The sequence below is a fragment of the Arachis ipaensis genome, chromosome B8 (assembly GCF_059453495.1).
Source record: "Arachis ipaensis isolate K30076 ecotype BB chromosome B8, ASM5945349v1, whole genome shotgun sequence".
NCBI classification, from domain to species: domain Eukaryota; kingdom Viridiplantae; phylum Streptophyta; class Magnoliopsida; order Fabales; family Fabaceae; genus Arachis; species Arachis ipaensis.
In genome coordinates, this window is record NC_142443.1 from 44,114,867 (window position 1) to 44,141,388 (window position 26,522).

Sequence of the window (26,522 nt, forward strand, 5' to 3'; positions counted from 1 at the left end):
TCCTTGGTGCTTTTCAGCACTGATGAGCGGATAATTCATACGCTTTTTGGCATTATTTTTAGTATGTTTTTAGTAGGATCTAGTTACTTTTAGGGATGTTTTTATTAGTTTTTATGTTAAATTCACATTTCTGGACTTTACTATGAGTTTGTGTGTTTTTCTGTGATTTAAGGTATTTTCTGGCTGAAATTGAGGGACTTGAGCAAAAATCAGATTCAAAGGTTGAAGAAGGACTGCTGATGCTGTTGGATTCTGACCTCCTTGCACTCAAAGTGGATTTTCTGGAGCTACAGAACTCCAAATGGTGACTCTCAACGGCGTTGGAAAGTAGACATCCAGGGCTTTCCAGCAATATATAATAGTCCATACTTTGCCCAAGTTTAGACGACGAAAAATGGCGTTAAACGCCAGTTCTACGCTGCAGTCTGGAGTTAAACGCCAGAAACACGTCACAAACCAGAGTTGAACGCCAAAAACACGTTACAACTTGGTGTTCAACTCCAAAAGAAGCCTCTGCACGTGTAAACTTCAAGCTCAGCCCAAGCAGACACCAAGTGGGCCCCGAAAGTGAATTTCTGCATCAATTACTTACTTCTGTAAACCCTAGTAGCTAGTCTAGTATAAATAGGACTTTTTACTATTGTATTTACATCTTCGGATCATCTTGGGACGTCTAGTTCTTAGATCATGGAGGGCTGGCCATTCGGCCATGCCTGGACTTTATCACTTATGTATTTTCAACGGTAGAGTTTCTACACACCATAGATTAAGGTGTGGAGCTCTGCTGTTCCTCATGAATTAATACAAAGTACTACTGTTTTTCTATTCAATTCAACTTATTCAGCTTCTAAGATATCCATTCGCACTTCAACATGAATGTGATGATCGTGACAGTCATCATCATTCCCTATGAACACGTGCCTGACAACCACTTCCGTTCTACCTTAGATTGAATGAGTATCTCTTGGATTCCTTAATCAGAATCTTCGTGGTATAAGTTAGAACCCATGGATGGCCATTCCTGAGATCCAGAAAGTCTAAACCTTGTCTGTGGTATTCCGAGTAGGATCTGGGAAAGGATGGCTATGACGAGCTTCAAACTCGCGAGTGCTGGGCATAGTGACAGACGCAAAAGGATCAATGGATCCTATTCCAGTATGATCGAGAACCGACAGATGATTAGCCATGTAGTGACAGTGCATTGGACCATTTTCACTGAGAGGACAAGATGTAGCCATTGACAACGGTGATGCCTAACATACAGCTTGCCATAGAAAGGAGTAGGACTGATTGGATGAAGACAGCAGGAAAGCAGAGGTTCAGAGGAACGAAAGCATCTCTATACGCTTATCTAAAATTCTCACCAATGAATTACATAAGTATCTCTATCCTATTTTATGTTTTATTTACTATTATTATTCGAAAACTCCATAACCATTTAATATCTGCCTGACTGAGATTTACAAGATGACCATAACTTGCTTCATACCAACAATCTTTGTGGGATCGACCCTTACTCACGTAAGGTTTTATTACTTGGACGACCCAGTGCACTTGCTGGTTAGTTGTATCGAAATTGTGACAAATTATGAATTAAGATTAGAGCACCAAGTTTTTTTTGGAGCCATTACCAGGGATCACAATTTCGTGCACCAAGTTTTTGGCGCCGTTGCCGGGGATTGTTCGAGTTTGGACATCTGACGGTCCATCTTGTTGCTCAGATTAGGTAATTTTCTTTTTGTTTTATTTTCAAAAATTTTTCAAAAATCTTTCAAAAATTTCTCATCTGTTTTCGAAAATTATTCTAAATTTTTAAGAATGAATTCTAGTGTTTCATGAAGCATGTTGAAGCTTGGCTGGCTGTAAAGCCATGTCTAATTCTTTTGGACTGTGGCTTCCAACCATCATCATAGAAGCAAGTTAATTGGAATATCAGCTGTTGCATGCCTGATTTATATCCTAAAGCTGGCTGGCTATTAAGCCATGCCCAACCCTTGGATTGGAGCTTTAGGCCAACATTGAAAGATTCCTGCGATTCTTATTAAAAATTTTGAATTTCTTATTTTCTTTTTCCTATATGTTTTTCGAAAAAATTTAAAAGAAAATATAAAAAAAATCATAAAATCATAAAATCAAAAATATTTTGTGTTTCTTGTTTGAGTCTTGAGTCAATTTTTAAGTTTGGTGTCAATTGCATTTTTTTTCTAAAAAATTTTTGCATTTTTCGAAAACTCATGCATTCATAGTGTTCTTCATGATCTTCAAGTTGTTCTTGGTAAGTCTTCTTGTTTGATCTTCATATTTTCTTGTTTTGTGTCTTTTCTTGTTTTTCATATGCATTCTTGAATTCTTAGTGTCTAAAAATTAAAAATATTTAAGTTTGGTGTCTTGCATGTTTTCTTTTCTTGAAAATTTTTCAAAAATAAGTTCTTAGTGTTCATCTTGACATTCAAAGTGTTCTTGGTGTTCATCTTGACATTCATAGTGTTCTTGCATTCATCACATGTTTTGATCCAAAATTTTCATGCATTGAGTCTTTGGGTTGTTTTTCTCTTTCTTCATTGAAAATTCAAAAATAAAAAAAATATCTTTCCCTTTTTCTCTCTTAAAATTTCGAAAATTTGGATTGATTTTTTCAAAACTTTTTAAAATTTAGTTGTTTCTTATAAGTCAAATTAGTTTCAATTTAAGAATCTTATCTTTTTCAAAATTTTTTTCAAAAATAATATCTTTTTCATTTTTCTTATTTATTTTCGAAAATTCTAAAAATATTTTTCAAAAATCTTTTTCTTAATTTTATATCATATTTTCGAAAATATCATCAACAATTAATGTTTTGATTCAAAAATTTCAAGTTTGTTGCTTTCTTGTTAGGAAAGATTCAAACTTTAAGTTCTAAAATCATGTCTTGTGATTTCTTGTGAATCAAGTCATTAATTGTGATTTTAAAAAAATCAAATCTTTTTCAAAACTAATTTCAATCATATCTTTTCAAAAATATCTTTTTATCTTATCTTTTTCAAAATCATATCTTTTTAATCATATCCTTTCATATCATATCTTTTTCAAAAATTTGATTTTTAAAATATCTTTTCTAACTTCTTATCTTCTTACCTTTTCAAAATTGATTTTCAAATCTTTTTCAACTAACTAATTGACTTTTTTTGTTTGTTTCTTATCTTTTTCAAAACCACCTAACTAATCTTCTCTCTCTAATTTTCGAAAATTACCTTCCTCTTTTTCAAAATTCTTTTAATTAACTAATTATTTCAATTTTTAATTTTAATTTTATTTCATTCTTAATTTTCAAAAATTACTAACCTTTTTCAAAAACTATTTTCGAAATTTAACTTTAAATTTTAATTTTAATTTTTCAAATTCTCTCACCTCTCATCTCCTTCTATTTATTTATTTATCTACTAACACTTCTCTTTCACCCAAAAATTCGAACACCACCTCCCTCTCTGTGTTCGAGTTTTTTTCTCTTCTCTTCTTTACATTACATTCTTTTCTTCTTCTACTCACACAAAGGAATCTCTATACTGTGACATAGAGGATTCCATATTTTCTTTGTTATTCCCTTCTTTGTCATATGAGCAGGAGCAAGGACAAGAACATTCTTGTTGAAGCAGATCCTGAACCTGAAAGGACTCTGAAAAGGAAACTAAGAGAAGTTAAAATACAACAATCCAGAGACAACCTTACAGGAATTTTCGAACAACAAGAGGAGATGGCAGCCGAAAATAATAATAATGCAAGGAGGATGCTTGGTGACTTTACTGCACCTAATTCCAATTTACATGGAAGAAGCATCTCTATTCCTGCCATTGGAGCAAACAATTTTGAGCTGAAACCTCAATTAGTTTCTCTGATGCAACAGAACTGCAAGTTTCATGGACTTCCATCTGAAGATCCTTTTCAGTTCTTAACTGAGTTCTTGCAAATCTGTGATACTGTTAAGACCAATGGGGTTGACCCGAGGTCTACAGGCTTATTCTTTTCCCGTTTGCTGTGAGAGACAGAGCTAGAATATGGTTGGATTCTCAACCTAAAGATAGCCTGAACTCTTGGGATAAGCTGGTCACGACTTTCTTAGCCAAGTTCTTTCCTCCTCAAAAGCTGAGTAAGCTTAGAGTGGATGTTCAAACCTTCAGACAGAAAGAAGGTGAATCCCTCTATGAAGCTTGGGAGAGATACAAGCAACTGACCAAAAAGTGTCCTTCTGACATGCTTTCAGAATGGACCATCCTGGATATATTCTATGATGGTCTATCTGAATTAGCTAAGATGTTATTGGATACTTCTGCAGGTGGATCCATTCACCTAAAGAAAATGCCTGCAGAAGCTCAAGAACTCATTGACATGGTTGCTAATAACCAGTTCATGTACACTTCTGAGAGGAATCCTGTGAGTAATGGGATGCCTCAGAAGAAGGAAGTTCTTGAAATTGATACTCTGAATGCCATATTGGCTCAGAATAAAATATTGACTCAGCAAGTCAATATGATTTCTCAGAGTCTGAATGGAATGCAAGCTGCATCCAACAGTACTCAAGAGGCATCTTCTGAGGAAGAAGCTTATGATCCTGAGAACCCTGCAATAGCAGAGGTGAATTACATGGGTGAACCCTATGGAAACACCTATAATCCCTCATGGAGAAATCATCCAAATCTCTCATGGAAGGATCAACAAAAGCCTCAACAAGGCTTTAATAATGGTGGAAAAAACAGGTTTAGCAATAGCAAGCCTTTTCCATCATCCACTCAGCAAAAGACAGAGAGTTCTGAGCAGAATCCATCTAGCTTGGCAAATATAGTCTCTGATCTATCTAAGGCCACTCTAAGTTTCATGAATGAAACAAGGTCCTCCATTAGAAATTTGGAAGCACAAGTGGGCCAGCTGAGCAAAAGGATCACTAAAATCCCTCCTAGTACTCTCCCAAGCAATACAGAAGAAAATCCAAAAGGAGAATGCAAGGCCATTGACATAGTCAACATGGCTGAACCTAGAGAGGAAGGAGAGGACGTGAATCCCAATGAGGATGACCTCATGGGACGTCTCTCAAGCAAGAAAGAGTTTCCTATTAAGGACCCAAAGGAATCTGAGGCTCATATAGAGACCATAGAGATTCCATTAAATCTCCTTTTGCCATTCATGAGCTCTGAAGACTATTCTTCCTCTGAAGAGGATGAAGATGTAACTGGAGAGCAAGTTGCTCAATATCTAGGAGCCATCATGAAGCTGAATGCCAAGTTGTTTGGTAATGAGACTTGGGAAGATGAACCTCCCTTGCTCATTAGTGAACTAGATACATGGGTTCAGCAAACTTTACCTCAAAAGAGACAAGATCCTGGAAAATTCTTAATACCCTGTACCATAGGCACCATGACCTTTGAGAAGGCTCTGTGTGACCTAGGGTCAGGCATAAATCTTATGCCACTCTCTGTAATGGAGAAGCTGGGGATCATTGAGGTACAGCCTGCTTTATGCTCATTACAATTGGCAGACAAGTCAATAAGACAAGCTTATGGATTAGTAGAGGACGTATTAGTAAAGGTTGAAGGCCTTTACATCTCTGCTAATTTCATAATCTTAGACACTAGGAAGGAGGAGGATGAATGCATCATCCTTGGAAGACCTTTCCTAGCCACAGCAGGAGCTGTGATAGATCTTAACAGAGGAGAATTAGTCCTTCAACTAAATGAAGACAACCTTGTGTTTAAAACTCAAGGATCTCTTTGTGTAACAATGGAGAGGAAGCATGAAAAGCTTCTCTCACTGTAGAGTCAACCAAAGCCCTCACAGTCAAACTCTAAGTTTGGTGTTGAACTCCCATATCCAAACTCTAAGTTTGGTGTTGGGAGTCTATAAAATTGACCTGATTACCTGTGTGGCTCCATGAGAGCCCAATGTCAAGCTATTGACATTAAAAAAGCGCTTGTTAGGAGGCAACCCAATGTTATTTAATCATTTTTATTTTATTTTCTCTTTGTTATTTCATGTTTTATTAGGTTGATAATCATGTGGAATCATAAAATAAATCCAAAAATTAAAAACAGAATCAAAAATAGCAGAAAAAAATCACACCCTGGAGGAAGGACTTACTGGCGTTTAAACGCCATTAAGGAGCATCTGGCTGGCATTCAATGCCAGAACAGAGCATGGAGCTGGCGCTGAACGCCAGAAACAAGCATGAAGCTGGCGTTCAACGCCAGAAATGCATGCAAAGGCATTTTACATGCCTAATTGGAGCAGGGATGATTAAAGTCCTTGGCCCCACTGGATCTGTGGACCCCATAGGATCACCTCAGGATCTGTAGACCCCATAGGATCACCTCAGGATCTGTGGATCCCACAGGATCCCCACATACCTCCACTCACCTTCCCTCCTCATAATCCTATATCACCTCAATCTCTTTCCCATCACCTCTTCACCACTCACACCTATATAGTCGAATACACACATCCCTCCATCTCCTCCATATCTTCTTCTTCTTCTTCTTCTTCTATTCTTTCTTCTTTTGCTCGAGGGCGAGCAACATTCTAAGTTTGGTGTGGTAAAAGCATTGCTTTTTGTTTTTCCAAAACCATTTATGGCACCTAAGGCCAGAGAAATCTCTAGAAAAAGGAAAGGGAAGGCAATCACTTCCACCCCTGAGTCATAGGAGATGGAGAGATTCATCTCAAGGGTCTATAGCTCAGTGGTAGAACATTTGACTGCAAATCAAGAGATCCCTGAGATACCTCAGGGGATACATTTTCCTCCACACAATTATTGGGAGCAACTAAGGGTGGAACATCAAGAGCACTCTATCATCCTTCATGAAATTAGAGAAGATCAAAGAGCAATGAGGGAGGAGCAACAAAGACAAGGAAGAGACATAGAACAGCTCAAGGACATCATTAGTTCCTCAAGAAGGAAACACCACCATCACTAAGGTGGACTCATTCCTTGTTCTTAAATTTTCTGTTTTTCGTTTTCTTATGTTAAATGTTTATCTATGTTTGTGTCTTTATTACATGATCATTAGTGTCTAAGTGTCTATGCCTTAAAGTAGTGAATATGAATCCATCACCTCTCTTAAATGAAAAAAATGTTTTAAAAACAAAAGAACAAGAAGTACATGGTTTCGAATTCATCCTTGAAACTAGTTTAATTATTTTGATGTGGTGACAATACTTTTTGTTTTCTGAATGAATGCTTGAACAGTGCATATGTTTTTTTGAAGTTGTTGTTTAGGAATGTTAAATATATTGGCTCTTGAAAGAATGATGACAAGGAGACATGTTATTTGATAATCTGAAAATCATAAAAATGATTCTTGAAGCAAGAAAAAGCAGTGAATACAAAGCTTGCAAAAAAAAAATAGAAAAAGAAAAAGCAAGCAGAAAAAGCCAAAAGCTCTTAAAACCAAAAGGCAAGAGCAAAAAGCCAATAACCCTTAAAACCAAAAGGCAAGGGTAATAAAAAGGATCCCAAGGCTTTGAGCATCAGTGGATAGGAGGGCCCAAAGGAATAAAATCCTGGCCTAAGCGGCTAAACCAAGCTGTCCCTAACCATGTGCTTGTGGCGTGAAGGTGTCAAGTGAAAACTTGAGACTGAGCGGTTAAAGTCAAGGTCCAAAGCAAAAGAAGAGTGTGCTTAAGAACCCTGGACACCTCTAATTGGGGACTTTAGCAAAGCTGAGTCACAATCTGAAAAGGTTCACCCAGTTATGTGTCTGTGGCATTTATGTATCTGGTGGTAATACTGGAAAACAAAGTGCTTAGGGCCACGGCCAAGACTCATAAAGTAGCTGTGTTCAAGAATCAACATACTGAACTAGGAGAATTAATAACACTATCTGAACTCTGAGTTCCTATAGATGCCAATCATTCTGAACCTCAATGGATAAAGTGAGATGCCAAAACTATTCAAGAGGCAAAAAGCTACAAGTCCCGCTCATCTGATTGAAGCTATATTTCATTGATAGTTTGGAATTTATAGTATATTCTCTTCTTTTTATCCTATTGATTTTCAGTTGCTTGGGGACAAGCAACAATTTAAGTTTGGTGTTGTGATGAGCGGATAATTTATACACTTTTTGGCATTGTTTTTAGTATGTTTTTAGTAGGATCTAGTTACTTTTAGGGATGTTTTTATTAGTTTTTATGTTAAATTCACATTTCTGGACTTTACTATGAGTTTGTGTATTTTTCTGTGATTTCAGGTATTTTCTGGCTGAAATTGAGGGACTTGAGCAAAAATCAGATTCAGAGGTTGAAGAAGGACTGCTGATGCTGTTGGATTCTGACCTCCCTGCACTCAAAGTGGATTTTCTGGAGCTACATAACTTCCAATGGCGCGCTCTCAACGGCGTTGGAAAGTAGACATCCAGGGCTTTCCATCAATATATAATAGTCCATATTTTGCCCAAGTGTAGACGACGCAAAAGGGCGTTGAACGCCAGTTCTACGCTGCAGTCTGGAGTTAAACGCCAGAAACACGTCACAAACCAGAGTTGAACACCAAAAACACGTTACAACTTGGCGTTCAACTCCAAAAGAAGCCTCTGCACGTGTAAACTTCAAGCTCAGCCCAAGCACACACCAAATGGGCCCCAGAAGTGAATTTCTGCATCAATTACTTACTTCTGTAAACCATGGTAGCTAGTCTAGTATAAATAGGACTTTTTACTATTGTATTTACATCTTCGGATCATCTTGGTACGTCTAGTTCTTAGATCATGGAGGGCTGGCCATTCGGCCATGCCTGGACTTTATCACTTATATATTTTCAACGGTAGAGTTTCTACACACCATAGATTAAGGTGTGGAGCTCTGTTGTTCCTCATGAATTAATACAAAGTACTACTGTTTTTCTATTCAATTCAACTTATTCCACTTCTAAGATATCCATTCGCACTTCAACATGAATGTGATGATCGTGACAGTCATCATCATTCCCTATGAACACGTGCCTGACAACCACTTCCGTTCTACCTTAGATTGAATGAGTATCTCTTGGATTCCTTAATCAGAATCTTCGTGGTATAAGTTAGAACCCATGGATGGCCATTCCTGAGATCCGGAAAGTCTAAAACTTGTCTGTGGTATTCCGAGTAGGATCTAGGAAGGGATGGCTATGACGAGTTTCAAACTCGCGAGTGCTGGGCGTAGTGACAGACGCAAAAGGATCAATGGATCCTATTCCAGTATGATCAAGAACCGACAGATGATTAGCCATGTAGTGACAGCGCATTGGACCATTTTCACTGAGAGGACAGGATGTAGCCATTGACAACGGTGATGCCTAACATACAGCTTGCCATAGAAATGAGTAGGACTGATTGGATGAAGACAGCAGGAAAGCAGAGGTTCAGAGGAACGAAAGCATCTCTATACGCTTATCTGAAATTCTCACCAATGAATTACATAAGTATCTCTATCCTATTTTATGTTTTATTTACTATTATTATTCGAAAACTCCATAACCATTTAATATCCGCCTGACTGAGATTTACAAGATGACCATAACTTGCTTCATACCAACAATCTTCATGGTATCGACCCTTACTCACGTAAGGTTTTATTACTTGGACGACCCAGTGCACTTGCTGGTTAGTTGTATCAAAATTGTGACAAATTATGAATTAAGATTAGAGCACCAAGTTTTTTTTGGAGCCATTACCATGGATCACAATTTCGTGCACCAAGCACCCTGTGAATATTGTTTGCTATCATCTCCCCCACATTGATGTTCTCCCCCTTCATAATGTTGTAGATTAGTACAGTCCTTTCTAAAATAACCTCCGAAGTATTGGAGGTGGGGTTGAGGGCTCTCCTCACAAAGTCCAGCCACCCTCTAGCTTGAGGGCACAAGTCTCTTCTTCTCAGCTGGTTTGACCTTCCATCTTTGTCATTGATCCATTGTACATTAAGGACACAAATCTCGTTCAAAATCTCTTCGAAACTGGGATCAAGTTGCTTCATCCTTTCTTCATAGCTCCGGGTAGAACTTGTTTGCCTCACCTCTAGTATCCTTTCCAAGCTTGCAGGGCTATAGTCAATACCCTTCCCCTTCATATAGCTTTTGTAGTCATATTTTTGACCAGGTTGAGGGACAGCATTGGCGTAGAACTCCCTTACTAGGCTCTCCACCACCTTCTTTGGTGGGTTACAAAGGATAGCCCAGCTCCTGTTGTTGATTTCTATGTTGATCTCTCTATGCTCATCTCTCCCTTGTTGGAAGCCAACTCCAGGGATTATTTGCCTCTCACTCACCCACCTATAAAACTGACTTTGGTGAAAAAATGAGAGGAATTTGAACTCATTATAGCTTGATGAGCCAAAGCCAACTTTCTTAGTCTTTTTTTTCTTTGATCCAGTGGCCTTTGATGGTGCCATTTGAATGAGATAAGAAGAGTTGAAAATGGTTGAAAGAAGGCTAAAAGAAGGAAAGCAAATTAAGGGTTTGCTTCAAAACCAAATTTAGGACTTGATTGTCCCAATCAAGAAGCAAGAAAGAAGGAAAGAAAGCAAGAATGTAGTGAAGGGAGAGTGAGGGTTTCAGATGAGATGAGGGAGATTTGTAGTGTGGAAAAGATGGAAGGGTGAGTGTAATATATAGGGGTGAGAGGAGAGATCTGGAAGGTGAGAATTAATAGCAAAAATTGAATATTTTCCCACTTGGGAGTGACACCCAGCGTGGGGAGAGGCTCCAACCCCTATCTCTTCAGCTTTCCTCAGACTTTTGAGTTCCAAAGTGTGAAGTACACTTTGACTCCTTGACTTGATGAGTGATCAATGTCATGTGGGCCCCACCTCTTTCCTGAAAATTCAATTATAAACCCTCATTAGTGAGAAAAAATTGCTTCATATTCCTTCAATTAAATGTCATTCAGTTTGTGTGTCTCTTAGACACCAAACTTAGATTCCTTGCATCTAGTAATTGGCCAATGATTAAACTTTATTGTATACATAATGAGTGGAATAGAATTAATTCTTTCACACTCTTCCACACAATAAAGTAGTCCATTCAATTCCCTTTCCAAGTTACTAGGTGCATTTAAATGTTACATTAGTGGGTTTAATTTGGGCGCAGGCTGAATTGCTTATGATGGTGGCCACACCAAACTTAAATTTTTGGCTTATTCTTAAAGTTAATCAATTTGTTGTAGGGCCAAAAATTAAGTGGGCTAGTGGCCACACCAAACTTAGTTCCTCAACCAGGTCCTCAATCCAATCAACAACATCATATAGTGTGGCATATAAAGTTGCACTTCCAACAAGTTAGAGAAACTTTTGGAGTTCAAATTAAAGAAACTATCAACTAAACAACTACTACTGAAACTGAAAAGCAAACAACCTTAGTGGCTAAACATAAGCTAATTCTAAAAAAAAAACTTGAAATTGAAAGGATATGAGTGTTGGGGTGCCTCCCAACTAGCGCTTCTTAAACGTCACTAGCTTGACGATCCTTCCTCTTTAGCTGAGGTTATAGTTCACTCTTCGCTCATCCAATGAGTCCCCCAAGTAGTGCTTAAGTCTGTGGCCATTAATAATGAAATTCCTCTGTGTTTTATCATCCATAAGCTCCACATGACCGTAAGAAGAAGCCTTGATGATTGTGAATGGTCCAGACCATCTTGATTTCAACTTCCCTGGGAAAAGTTTGAGCCTTGAGTTGTATAACAGCACATTTTGACCTTCTACAAACTCTCTTCTTGCTAGCTTTTGATCATGCCATTTCTTTGCTTTCTCCTTGTAAATCTTGGCATTTTCATAAGCTTGAAATCTGAATTCATCTAACTCATTGAGCTGCAGCAACCTTCTCTTCCCAGCAGCTTGATTATCAAAGTTTAACATCTTTAGAGCCCAAAATGCTCTATGTTCAAGCTCCACTGGTAGATGACAAGCTTTTCCAAACACCAATTTGTATGGAGACATGCCAATAGGTGTCTTAAAAGCTGTTCTATAAGCCCACAATGCATCATCTAGCTTTTTGGACCAATCCTTTCTTGAGTTCCCAACAGTCTTCTCAAGGATTCTCTTGAGCTCTCTATTTGAAATTTTAGCTTGACCATTGGTTTATGGATGGTATGGGGTCGCTACCTTATACTTAACACCATATTTGAGAAGGAGTGTCTCAAGTTGCTTGTTGCAAAAGTGAGTTCCCCCATCACTTATAAGAGCTCTTGGAACCCAAAACTGGCTAAATATGTTCTTCCTCAAGAAGTTGATCACTACTTTGTTGTCATTTGTTGATGTTGCTATAGCCTCTACCCATTTGGATACATAGTCCACATATAGCCACCAATATGTAGTTGTTTAAGTATGAGGGTGGGAATGGTCCCATGAAATCAATTCCCCAAACATCAAACAATTCCAACTCCATAATGAATCTTTGTGGCATTTCATTCTTTTTGGGTAAGTTGCCAGCTCTTTGACACTCATTGCACCTTGTCACAAACTCCTTTGTATCTTTAAATATTGTAGGCCAGAAGAATCCACATTGCAACACTTTGGCTACAGTTCTTTCTCCACTAAAATGTCTTCCATAGGTGGATCCATGACAATGCCAAAGGACCTTTTGTCCTTCCTCATGAGAGATGCATCTTCTTAGAATCTCATCAGCACACTTTTTGAATAGGTAGGGCTCATCCCAAATGTAGTGCTTGGCATCATTGATGAGCTTCCTCTTCAAGTGTTTGTCGATGTTAGAAGGTAGCTCTCTAATGGCCTTGAAGTTGGCTATGTCTGCGAACCATGAAGCCTCTTGAATCATCATCAATTGCTCATCCGGGAAGCTTTCATTCACCCCAGGGCTATGTGCTTCATCCCCTTCCTGTGGGATCCTTGATAGGTGGTCAGCCACCTTATTCTCTAATCCACTTCTATCTTTGATTTCAATGTTGAACTCTTGGAGTAACAAGATCCATCTTATCAATCTAGGCTTGGACTCTTGCTTGGTTAACAAGTATTTAAGTGCTGCATGGTCAGTAAACACAATGACTTTAGAACCAATGAGATATAATTTGAATTTATCAAAAGCAAAAACTATAGCAAAAAGTTCTTTTTCTGTGGTGGTGTAGTTCCTTTGGGCTTCATTAAGAACCTTGCTAGCATAATAGATGACATGCACTAGCTTGTCTCTCCTTTGTCCAAAAACAGCACCAATAGCAAAATCTGATGCATCACACATCAATTCAAAAGATAAATCCCAGCTAGGTGGTTCTATAATAGGTGCAAAGGAGAGCTTGCTTTTAAGCTCATCAAAAGCTTGCATACATTCTCTATCAAAGATAAATGGTACATTAGAGACATGCAAGTTACTTAAAGGTTTTGCAATTTTTGAAAAGTCTCTAATGAACCTTCTATAAAACCTAGCATGTCCTAAGAAACTCCTAATTGCTTTGACATTGTAAGGTGGGGGTAATTTTTCAATCACTTCCACCTTGGCTCTATCTACCTCTATGCCTTTCTTAGAGATTTTGTGGCCAAGGACTACCACTTCGGTAACCATAAAATGACACCTTTTCCAATTCAAAACTAGGTTAGTCTCTTGGTATCTCTTGAGCACCAAGGCAAGATAGTGTAAAAAATTACGAAAGGAGTCACCAAACACTAAAAAATCATCCATGAAAACCTCAATAAACTTCTCAATCATATAAAAAAATGGACAGCATGCACCTTTGGAATGTGGCAGGTGCATTGCACAAACCAAAGGGCATGCGTCTATATGCAAAAACACCATAAAGGCAAGTGAAAGAAGTCTTCTCTTGGTCTTGAGGATCCACTACAATCTGGTTGTAGCCTGAATATCCATCCAAGAAACAAGTAGTACTCATGTCCATCTAGTCTCTCCAACATTTGATCCGTGAATGGTAGAGGAAAATGGTCTTTCCTTGTGGCTTCATTGAGCTTTCTGTAGTCTATACACATGCACTATCTAGTCATTGTTCTTGTTGGTATCAATTCATTTCTTTCATTGGGAACAACTGTGATTCTCCCTTTCTTGGGAACTACTTGAATAGGACTCACCCACGGGCTGTCTGAGATGGGGTAAATCACCCCTGCTTGCCATAACTTCAGCACTTCTTTTTGCACCACTTTTTTCATTGTTGGGTTCAATCTTCTTTGGGGCTGTATTGAGGGCTTGGCATCCTCCTCAAGAGGGATTTTATGCATGCACATTAAAGGGCTAATTCCCTTTAAATCTGAAAGTGTCCACCCTATGGCATCCTTGTGTTTCCTCAACACATTGATGAGCTTCTCATCTTGTTCTTCACTTAAGCTTGAGTTGATGATTACTGAATATATGTTGTTGCTCCCCAAGTAAGCATACTTCAGGCTTGGGGGCAAGGTTTTCAACTCCAGCTTTGGTGCTTCCACTTTCTCTTTGGTTGCCTTGTCTAGCATGATTGAGCCTTCTATGATTTCTTGTGGTAGTTCACCACATGATGTTGGATGATCTTGCTCTATTGCTTCTTCACATTGATCTTCTTCTAGGACTCCTTGAACCAGCTTTTTCATTGTGTCCACCATTATACATTCTCCAATGGATTCCTTGGGGTAGCTCATTGCAGTGAAAATATTGAACACCATCTTTTCTTCATGCAGTCTTAGGACCAACTCTCCTTTTTGAACATCAATTATAGCTCCAGCTATTGCCAAGAATGGTCTTCCTAGTATGATTGATGCATTAGACTCTTCCTCCATGTCAAGCACAACAAAATTAGCTGGGAAAATGAACTCTCCCACTTTATCCAACAAGTCTTCCACCACTCTATGAGGAAACTTGAATGTTCTATCAGCTAGTTGGAGTGCCATCCTTGTTGGTTTGGCCTCTTCAATTCTCATTTTCTTCATCATGGCTAAGGACACAAGGTTGATGCTGGCTCCCGATCACATAATACTTTTTCAATGCTAATATCCCCTATAATGCAGGGAATTTGAAAGCTCCCAGGGTTTGTCATCTTTTCGGAAAGCTTCTTTTGTATAATGGCACTACATTCTTCTGTGAGTACTACAGTTTCTTTTTCTCCCCAGTTTCTTTTCTTTGTCATGAGCTATTTTAAGAACTTGGCATAGAGTGGCATTTGCTCTAATGCCTTAGCAAAATGTATATTAATTTGGAGCCTCTTAAAGGTCTCCAAGAACCTAGAAAACTAACTGTCCTTCCCATCCTTTCTCAGCCTTTGTGGGTAGGGTGCTTTTTGTACATAAGGCTTTAAGACTTGCTTTGGTGGAGCTGGAGTATGTATTTCTTCTTCCTTCTTAGTCTCTGAGTCGTCTATAACCTCTTCTTCTTGTAAGTTGTGTCTTGAGGATGTCTCCTTCACCACCTTCCCACTTCTTAGTGTGATGGCCTTGCATTCCCCTCTTGGATTAGCCATGGTATCACTGGAGAATATGTTTGTAGGTATAGGTATCTGCTTGGATAGGTACCCTAGTTGTGATTCCAATTTTGAGATTGCTGCTCCTTGGTTCTTTATGTTGGATCTGGCCCCCTCTTGGATTGAATCTATCTTTTTTTCAGCTTGTAATTGTCTCTCTGCAATGGTGGTAATATCCCCTGCCATTTGTGCCATCATAGCTTCCAATCTTGTAAAATTTCCACTGTCATCACATGGTTGTGGGATTGGAGTTGATAAATTTTGAGAATAGTTACTGTGTGGTTGTTGGTTTGAGTGGTATGAGGGTATTGTGTGGGTTGTGGTAGGGCCTATGATTGTTAGATTGATGGTTGAGGTTGTTGTATTGGTTAGAATGATATAGTTTGTGGTCTTGGGTATGGTTTTGTTAGTTTTCCTACCCAAAGTTTGAGTGGTTCTTTCAACCTGGATTGTATGTTTTGGCATTGGGATCATATGGTGGTCTTGATGAATTGTTCACATAGTTGGCTTGCTCCCATTCACATTCAACTTCTGGACTATCTCCTTCCTGCATAGGTGCTTGAATGTTGATTGCTGAGACTTGATTCTTCTCCATTTGCTTGGTTAGAGCTGCTAATTGGGCTGCGATCACCTTGTTTTGAGCTAGCAGAGCATCAATGTGATTTAGCTCCATTGTTCCCCTTCTTGAGTTTCTATCAGAGGCATAGAAATACTCATTGTTAGCCATAGTTTCTATGATGTCTATGGCCTCTTCAATTATCTTCTTATTATTGAGAGAACCTCCTAAAGAGTGGTCTAGAGCCTTCTTTAACTCTTGAGACAATCCATCATAGAATATGTGCAGCTGGACCCACTCATTGAACATATCCGAGGGACATTTCCTTGTCAACTCTTTGTATCTCTCCCAAGCTTCATAGAGAGTCTCCCCATCTTGTTGTCTAAATATTTGTACCTCAGCTCTCAACTTGTTAACTCTTTGGGGAGGGTAGAACTTTGCCAAGAACTTGTTCACCACTTCTTCCCAAGTTGTCAAACTCTCCTTTGGAAAAGATTCCAGCCACTTAGCTGTTTTATCCCTGAGAGAAAAAGGAAATAAAAGCAGTTTATAGGTGTCTGGGTGAACACCATTAGCCTTCACTGTATCATAGATTCTCAAGAATGTGGTTAGATGTTGATTTGGATCTTCTTGAGCATTTCCTCCAAATGAACAATTATTCTGAACAAGAGTGATTAGCTGTGGTTTGAGCTCAAAATTATTGGCATGTATGGTGGGTTTCAAGATGCTGCTCCCACAATTCCCAGAATTGGGATGATGTAAGAGCCTAGCACTCTCTGCCCACTACTTCATCTTGATGATTATGAGCTTCACCTTCCATATCTTGAGTTGGATTTTCTTCCTCTTCACCAACTACTCTTTTGTCTCTAGCCACTGCTTCTCTTCTTAATCTTAAGAATGTCCTCTCAGGTTCAGAACCATATGAGGTTGTAGCTCCTCTTCTCCCTGTCATACACAGCACAAATATAATCTAAAACAAGAGTTATCACCCTCTTTAGAAAAAGGGTGGGTAAGTCAAATTTGATTGATGCAAAGTGTCAAACAGTTAGTGTGCTTCTTGTTAGAATGAATATATACACACAATGAACAACTGAAAACTCAAGTGTTGAAAGAAAAGAGGAAAATAAGAGACTGAAATTAAAGTAGTTAACAAAGTAAATAAAAATGCTTAATCTAAATACCCATCAATTTAATCATTGTCAATTCAAAATCAATCCCCGACAACGGAGGCATAAACTTGATGGACAATAAATTCACTATATCAATTATAATGAATCCGTCTTTGGCAAGTATACCAATTTGTCGTCAAGTAATAACTCACTATGAGTGAGGTCGAATCCCACAGAGATTGATTGATTGAACAACTTTAGTTAATAGGTGAATTAGTCAAGCTAATCAATAAGAATTGTTGAGTGCAGAATTCTGAGTAGCATAAATATAAATGACTTAAAGATAAAGAAAAGCCATAAAGTACAGAAAAGTAAATGACAAGAATGTAAAGTGCTGGAACATAAATGACTGAATTGTTAATGGGGAATGGGTAATGGCAGAAATTAAGGAAAGGTATAAAAATAGGAAAAATAAGAATAAGAGAATTCATTGGGGTCAGGAGATGTTGCTCTCTTTGGATCAAATCTTGATCATCTCATCTTTAATCATGCAACTCATTGACCTCTTGGCAATCATGATTGATTGAACCCCAATTCCTTGGTGATTCAATCTCTCAAATCTTGATAATCAACCAATTCCTTGGTTTAATTGCTCATGAAGAGAGATAAGTTTGGTCCTTGATTATACCACACATCCTCATAGATCCAAATAATAGGTGGATTTCATGTCACCATATCCAATCCCAAAACTCAGATCTATTCAAGTGTGAGAAGGGATTTCAAGCATGGTTCCATGTTTCCTCTTCCAAGGTTCCCATGAAACCCAATTTGCATTCAACCTCTTTTTCAAGATGATTGAACACTATACTTGAGAAACGAAATTTCTTCTAGCAAATCAAAGAGAGATGAAAAGAAGAAGAAATTCACTATCATTAATCCATCAAGTACAACAGAGCTCCCTCTCCCAATGAGAGGGAGTTTAGCTACTCATAGCTTAGAGAAAAGTACAAGAGATGGAAAAGATGAAGTGAAGTAAAGATTACTATTAGCCAACCCAACTAACCAACCAACTAACCAACCCCTTTTTCAGTACTCTCAGGGGGTATTTATACTACTCCTATTACTAGAAAATGAAAATTACAAAAATGAAAAGAAAATTACAATTGAAAATAAAAGGAAAACTCATTAAAATGAACCATATGCCTGGCGTGTGAACGGCGTGCCACGGCCAGCTCCTCAGCTTGGCTTGGTGTGCCACGCCTAGCTTCCAAGTGGCACGCCTCCTTTCTTGCAGCTAGCCTGGTGTGCCATGTCTTCGTGCTCAAGTGGCACGCCCAAATGACTTCTTCCTTTTTCTTCTCTGCAAACTGATGCATGGAAACTTATCTCTCAACAAATTCCCCTTCGACAAGTATACCGAATTGTCGTCAAGTAAAAACTCACAATAGAGTGAGGTCGAATCCCACAGGGATTGATTGGTCAATCAACTTTAATTAGAGGAATGTTCTAGTTGAGCTAAGCAGAATTTGATGTGAGAGTTGCAGGAAATTAAATGGCTGGAAAGTAAATAGCAGAAAATGTAAATGCTGGGAATAAAGAGCTGAATATAAATGACGAAAAGTAAATTGCAGAATGTTAAATGAGGAATGGGGAATTTAGCATGAAAGTAAATTTGCAGAAATTAAAGAGAATGGGTAAGATCAGAAATGGGGGATTCATTGGGTTTAGGAGATGTTGCATTCTCCGGATCAAGTTCATTTTCATCTCTTCCTCAATCAATGCATTCATTGATCTCCTTGGCAATCTTAAGTGATTGAATTCCAATTCCTTGGTAATTCAATCTCTCAAATCTTGATCAATAGCCAATTCTTTGGTCTAATTGCTCATGAGAAGAGATGAAGTATGGTCACTAATTATACCACATATATTTCCAAATCAAAGTATTGGGAGAATTATATGTCACCATATCCGCCCAAACCCCAATTTGGTCCAACATGAGAAAGCATTTCTAGCATGATCTCTTCATTCCTCTTCCAAGGTTCCGAAGAGATCCAAGTATGAATAGCTTCTTTTCCAAGATAACTACCCAATTGGATGAAGATTGAAAGCTTTCTAGTAAAATTAAGAGAAAAGAAAGAGGAAGGATAATGAAAACTATTATTGATCCATCAAATTACAACAGAGCTCCCTAACCCAATGAAAGGGGTTTAGTTGTTCATAGCTCTGGGAATGGAAAACAAAGATGGAGAATGCATTCTGAAAGTAAAACTAGAAGTTACAGAGAAAGTAAAATTATACAGAGAGTGGTTCTCCCAATCCAAAAGCTCTCCCTTTTCTAGTTTAAAACTACTCCTATATATACTACTCTTCTGATCTTCCAATTGGCTCTTCAAGTCTTGGATATGGGCCTTTGGATCTTGAGTTAAAGCAGTTTGGAATCTTCAGTAGGCTCAGCTTTACTTGCAGAGAAAGTGTGAAGTAGGCATGGACTTTAGCTAGGAAGTTAGTGGCGTTAACGTTAAGTGAAAATGTGGGTTCGAGAACGTTAGTGACAATCACCTTTTGCACTAACGTTCCTAGCCCAAGATGGTTCACATTAACTTCAACGTTAGTGGCACTAACGTGACCACTAACGTTGCCTCTTGGTCCATCGCAAGCATTATTGGCGTTTACCTTTTCCAATAACGTTGCCCTTAGCTCCTCCTTTCCTCACGTTAGAGTTCACGTTAGTATAACTAACGTGGCTCTTAACGTGGGCATGCCTTAGCCTCGAGAGCGTTAGTGACACTTACCTTTGTCACTAATGCTCCAAACACCTCAGCTTCCTACGTTAGAGTTCACATTAACTTAGTTAATATGACTCTTAACGTATTGAAGATTGCCATCTCCAACGTTAGTGACAAAGGTGAGTGTCACTAACGTTGGCTTATCATGCTTAGCTCCACATTACTCTTCACGTTAGTGGTCTTAACGTGACCACTAACGTGGACAATGTTGGCTTAGTCCAACGTTAGTGACAAAGGTTAGTGTCATTAACGTTGGCATTGTTTGCCCCTTCCATGTTAGAGTTCACGTTAACTAGGTTAACGTGGCTCTTAACGTGGCCAATTGCCCATTTTGGAGTGTTAGTGGTATTCACTTTTACCATTAACGCTGGAGCTCCCTTTTCTTCCACGTTAACTACCACGTTAATATAGTTAACGTGACAATTAACGTGGGCTATGATGGCTTCGAAAGCGTTATTGGCGATCACTTTTCTCATTAACGTTGCAAGCTAGCTCCCATTCCACGTTAGTCTAAGTCTAACTAACGTGACCACTAACGTGGCTCTTCCTTGCTTCCTTTGTCCTGAAATCAAGCAAGTAAAGTGCATCAATGCTTGCTCCCATTCAATTCATGCATAATTCTCATAAAATCATATAAAATTCACAATGTTTGCTTGAATTAAGATGTAAGTGATTATTTACCCAAAACTTGCTTATTTCCTAAGAAAGTGCATGAAACTACCCTAAAACAATAAAGAAAATGTCAGTGAAACTGGCCAAAATGCCTTGGCATCACAACACCAAATTTAAAGCTTGCTTGTCCCTAAGCAAGTACTGGAACAAGAGAATGATGAATGAAATGACAAGAGAAATGAATCATTATTGTGGAAGTCATGTCCTTGGTTTTATGGGGTTTCATGCATAGCAACTTAGGTTCATTCTTTTACTAGCTTTCAGACCTTTATCATGTCCTAGAATACTCACTTGATTGCACCCTTTGAGACTTTTATTTATTGATCCTTTTGTCTTTTCAAGGTTTATTGCATCCTTAGCCTAAGTGTTCTGTGAGGGGGCGACTCTTTAAAATAAGCTTTCAGCCAACACTCCCGAACCAGTTGGTTCAAGGTGCTAGGTGTTGAGACACCCCTAAGGACTTACTCCCTCAAGTCTCTCTCCCCTATACATGCACACCACAGGCACATGGTTTGTTATTTTCCTTCCTTGAGGCCTTGGTGTCCAGCACCTCTTTGGGTTACTAAATGTTCTGTAGCAATGTTGCTCTTGATAGTGGATTTTCAATTGATAATCCCGGGTTAGTTAACCCAAGTTACCAAGTGATGAAGCACTCCTAAGAACTTATTCATCCAAGCAGATCCTTGGTACAAGAGCACCACAGACACATCCCTCAAGATTCAAGCCCTTGGTGCCTAGCCTTATTTCTTATTACTTTTCTTTCTTTTTCAACTCTTATTGTTCTTTTCCTTTTTCTTATTAGGATCTTGTTATTTAGCTAGTCTCATGGGGTGTGTTTCAAGCATATGATTCAGGACAGATAGTTGCCTTCCTACCTTGTTGGTGAACCAACTTAGCTAAGTGATTACTACACCACAAACTTAGGAACTTACTCCACAATATGAACCTTACTCTGGTCTTCCATAGCATACATTCTCTTTTTATTTGATTCAAAAGGACAAGCATACAAGTAAGCAAGGTGAAAATGCAGCAAATCATTTGGCACAGCTAGCATAGACCTAAGCAGTAAAAACTTAAAGACAGAATTGAAAATTCCTAAGCTACTATAGAAGTATGTTTTATTTCATACATGATTTTCCTTATTTAAAACTTGAAAAAGATGGAACAAAGGGAGAACTCTACCACCTTTTACTCATGGGGGTGCTCATGCTCTCCCTCTTGTTTGTCCTCTTTGTGTCCACTTGTGTTTCCTCGTATCCGTGCTAGTCTGGCTTTCTTCCACTCCTCAAGTGCCTTCCTTACTGATTCATGACTCTTTTCTACCCTATCTCTTTCTTCTCGCGCTAATTCATCCTTTACTTCTTCATATCTTGTGATTCCTGGGTGCAGTACAGGCAGTTGTCCAACTAAGTACCCGAGCCTGGCTTGAGTGTTTACATGATGTCCAGTCTCGTTCATGTAAACTCCTTCTGCGAACGCTCTGTATTCGTCAAAGAGTTCTGCCTGTTCCAGTTATTTCCGATGCATTTCATGTATGTGTGCACCTTGATGTGCTTGGATGTTGATTAGCTTTTGGATAGCTTCTTGTTGTTGATCTTGCCTTTGCTCTATCCTGTGGAAGGATTCACCCCAATGTTTCCCGTGTTCTAGTTGCTGCTCCATCAATTGCTTTTGCCATTCCCCCTGTTGATTCATCCATCCAGAGAGTAATTCTTCTTGATGGCTTACCAACTGTAGTTGCAACTCTTTCTGTGCCCCTTGATTTTCCAAGTATTGTCTAGATAAGCCATCAATGGCTTCCTGTAGCTAGTGCATATCTAGAGGGGCTTGCTCCTCTAAGTTTTGTCCTTCTACTATTTGATGGGCTGGCCTCTTTCTTGGCTTTCGTTGAGGTAGGGGAGATGCAACCGCATGCATCCGTCGAACAGTAATTGGGATGCCCACTTTTATCCACTCGGGGTCCTCATCCTCGAACACCACCCCAGCCCTGTCACACAGACGAAAAATAGTGCTGGGGTAGCCTAACCTTCCTCCAGAATCGCTCTTTTCAGCCATCTTCCTAATACCTTGAGCTATAAGTTCATGGACCTTGATCTCTCCCCCTTTAAGTATACATTGCACCATTGTTGCTCTCTTAAGATTCACCTCTGAGTTATTCCCGGCAGGAAGGATGGATCTCCTTACAATTTCAAACCACCCCTTTGCTTCAGGGGTGAGGTCCCCTCTCTTGATGAACTTGGGTTTCCCCTGAGGATCTCGTACCCAATCAGCTCCTTGCACGCAAATATCATGTATAATCTGGTCATGATTGGGGCTGCCATCTATTATGGAGTGATAGCTTTCTTTTACAAATGGTATGGCTCGTAGCTTTAATGCCCTCATGATGCTCATGGGGCTAAAGTCCACGGTTACCCCTCTCACGAAGCTTATATAGGAGTCATCTGCCTTATCATATCTGATTGCATTTGCATAAAACTCTCTTACAAGAGTTGCATTTACTTTTATGACTGGATCAGTAAGGAGCTCCCATATTCTCTACCTTCTCTGTGATTTCGGGGCACTCAGTTTTTCTGACTTGAAAGCCTAGCTCATATATGATCTCCTTATCAATCATCCATCCATATTGCAATGCATGGTGAAAGGTTTTGAATTTCTTTTCATCGAAAGGGCGTTGCTCCATAGGCTCCTTTCCTTTTCTTCTCTTAGAGCTTGATGATGCCATAAGCGATTGTTGATATGTGAAGGTGTAAAGGGTGTGGATAATGGGCTTCGGCCGGTTAAGATGGGGTGTAGTGAAGGGAATGAGTGAGAGTGTTTTTGATGGGTAAAAAGGAGTTGGGTGCCGAAAGTGGAAAGTGTAAAGGATGGAAATTGGAATGTGAAAGGGAGTATGGAATAAGAACCACTTATATAGGGAAGTGGTGAGTGAATGAAAGGTGTAGATTGATAGAGTGGGTGTGTGATGAACGGATGGGGTTTAGCATGGGATGAGCACAAGAATCATCAAATTTATGATGAGGTTGGTTCAGTTTCCAAGCATGTTCTTCTTCCAATGTTGCATGGCAACATTTCCCAATGCATTCCCCTTTGAGACATGTGTATAGTCCCCTCATTTTGAAGTGGCCGAAATCTCCTCCTTCAATTGTCCCATCAATTCTCCTACAAATAAAGGGATGTGATTAATGAAATTGTAGAAAGTGGTGGCAAAATTTAAAAGAAAAGAAAGAGTAACTACTTTTTAAAATTTTTGTTGTTAGCTAACTAAGTGCTATTCATGAGTACAAACCAACTGACTAATTGATTATCCATGTATGCAACAGTGGTGACACCAAACTTAGTTTGTGGCCATGTGGTGTAAAAGGAATTGTTTAAGGTTCTAAGAGTGACATGATATGAATTGCATTCATGTTCTCTTAGTGTGCCTTGAACACCAAACTTGTTCTTCACTATGTGTTGCAAAAAGGAAAGATTCAGTCAAGTGTATGTCAAAGTTGATTTAAACTTCATGAACCTTGCATTATTAACTAATTTTAAAAGCATATAAAACATGGGTTGCCTCCCATGAAGCGCTTCTTTAGCGTCACTAGCTTGACGTTCTGACTTTGTCAAGGTGGTTGGTAATGCTTCAGATCTTCCCCTCTTGCAGTAAACCTATATCCATTGGCTTCATCAAGGATCTCTACATGTTCTAGGGAGAGAACTTTGTTGATGGTGAAAATCTTAGGTAACTGAGATGGGATGGTGGGGAGATAAGGTGGGATAACTGGGAAATAAGCTGAGATCACTTTGTCCCTTGGAGAAAAATCCTCTGTAGGGATCTTCTTGTTCCTCCACCTCCTTGGTGCCTTCTTCTTTGTTTCTTTTACTGTTGCCATGCTCTTTGTGACCTCCTTTTCCAATGAAATTTTGTTGCTGGTCTCATATGATTCTGGTGGTTTTGGCTCCACTTGAGTTTTCTTTAGCTGTGACACCTTCTGGCTGTTTTGCTTAACAACCAAAGGGATTCTCAGGTGTACATTTTGTGCTTCAGTGCTTGTTTCTTCCACCAGTGCTTTGTTGTGATCTTTCCTTGGTTTTTTGTTTTCCTGATCTGCTTCTTGTGAGGGTTTAAAGACATTGAAGTAAGTTGTTCATCATGTATCTTTAGTATTAGCTCTCCTCGCTCCACATCTATAAGTGCTCGGGCTGTAGCTAGGAACGGTCTTCCCAATATGATTGGGTGGATGTGACTCTCTTCCATTTCTAATATGACAAAATTTGTGGGAAGGAAGTAAGTTTCTACTTTTACCAACACGTTTTCAACCACTCCCACTGCTTGTTTTTGAGTTTTGTCAGCCAGCCTGATGACTACGTCTATGGGCATTAGCTCATTGATCTGCAGCTTCTTCATAAGGGATAAGGGCTTTAAGTTGATGCTTGCTCCCAGGTCACAGAGTCCTTTATCAAACATTGTTTCTCCTATGGCACAGGGGATGTGAAAGCTCCCTGGGTCCTTCCTTTTTGTAGGCAACTCTGGTTGAATGAGAGCACTGCACTCCTTATTCATCACTATTGTTTGCCCTCCTTTGAGTGAGCTTTTCTTGGTCAGCAACTCTTTCATATACTTAATGTATGAGGGCATTTGTTGGAGAGCCTTGATGAATGGTATGTTCACATGGAGAGATGCAAACATATCAAGGAATTTTGAGTATATTCTCTTTTCCACACCACCCTTGAGTTTTTGGGGAAAAGGTGCATAGAGTTTCAGCATCTCCTTCTGTGAAATTTTGGTTTCTTGGTGACCCTCTTCCTGCTTCTCTGCTGATGTATCTCCAGGTTGTTCTAATGGTTCGTTCAGCTCTTCCTCAGTCCCCTTATCACTTATGGTGACCATCTTGCAGTCTTCCCATCTTACTTTCTTTACTTCACCTCTCGGGTTTTTCTCTGTGTCACTTGGGAAGCTGTCAGTAGGTTTGGAAATCTTCTCAGAGAGGTATCCCACTTGAAATTCTAGCCTCTGAATGGTGTCTCCCTGGTTTTTGAGATTAGCTTGCACCTCCTCTTTGAACACTTTGTTATCTTGGATTTCCTTACATATGCCTTCAAGTAGAGTCTCAATCCTTGAGAGTCTATCTTCGGATGATGGAGAGTTGAGATTGGAGGGATGAGAAGGATCATTTTGGCTTTGGTATGGATGTTGAGGTGTGTTGTTAGGTGGGTGCTGATATGATCTCTGTGTGGAATATTGGTGAGCTACATTGTTGTTGGGGTTGTGGCGTCTCTGATCTTGGCCTTGGTCTTGTTGATTTTCCCACCTAAAGTTTGGGTGGTTCCTCCAACCAGGATTTAAGTCTTGGAGTATGGATCATGTGCCTGCCTGGGTGAGTTTCCAATGTAATTGGCTTGTTCTTGATCACCTTTTGCCTCTGCATTTACTCCTTCTTGAGCTGCTGATGAGGTGGTGATTGCTGCTACTTGGTTCCTCTCCATCTTCTTGCGAAGGTCAGCCAGCTGCTTGGCAATCAGCTTGTTCTGGGCCAACAGTGCATCTACGTTGTTTAGCTCCATTACTCCTCTAGTGTTGCCTCTTTCAGAGGCATAGAAGTAGTCATTCTCGGCTATAGTCTCAATGACATCTATGGCTTCTTCAATGGTCTTCTTCTTGTTTAGAGATCCCCCGGATGAATGGTCTACTGCCTTCTTTGATTCATAGGAAAGACCTTCATAGAAAATGTGTAGCTGTACCCATTCATTGAACATATCTGGTGGGCACCTTCTTGTCAAGTCTTTAAACCTCTCCCATGCTCATATAGAGTCTCACCATCTTGCTGCCTGAATGTTTGTACCTCAGCTCTCAACCTGTTGATTTTTTGAGGAGGATAGAATCTTGCCAAGAATTTATTCACCACATCCTCCCAGGTTGTTAAACTCTCCTTTGGGAAGGATTCCAGCCATTTTGATGCCTTGTCCTTGAGTGAGAAGGGGAATAGGAGCAGTCTATAGGTGTCAGGATGAACACCATTAGACTTTACAGTATCACATA

At 39.3% G+C, this 26,522-nt stretch overlaps 1 non-coding gene across 1 annotated transcript; it reads right to left on the minus strand.

The window, feature by feature from the left end:
- Nucleotides 1-4,125: 4,125 nt before the first annotated feature.
- On the minus strand, nt 4,126-4,233 carry LOC148547864 (small nucleolar RNA R71). The gene has a single exon (XR_015897366.1). It is a non-coding gene; the product is annotated as a small nucleolar RNA R71 (small nucleolar RNA).
- Between the last annotated feature and the right edge of the window lie 22,289 nt (nt 4,234-26,522).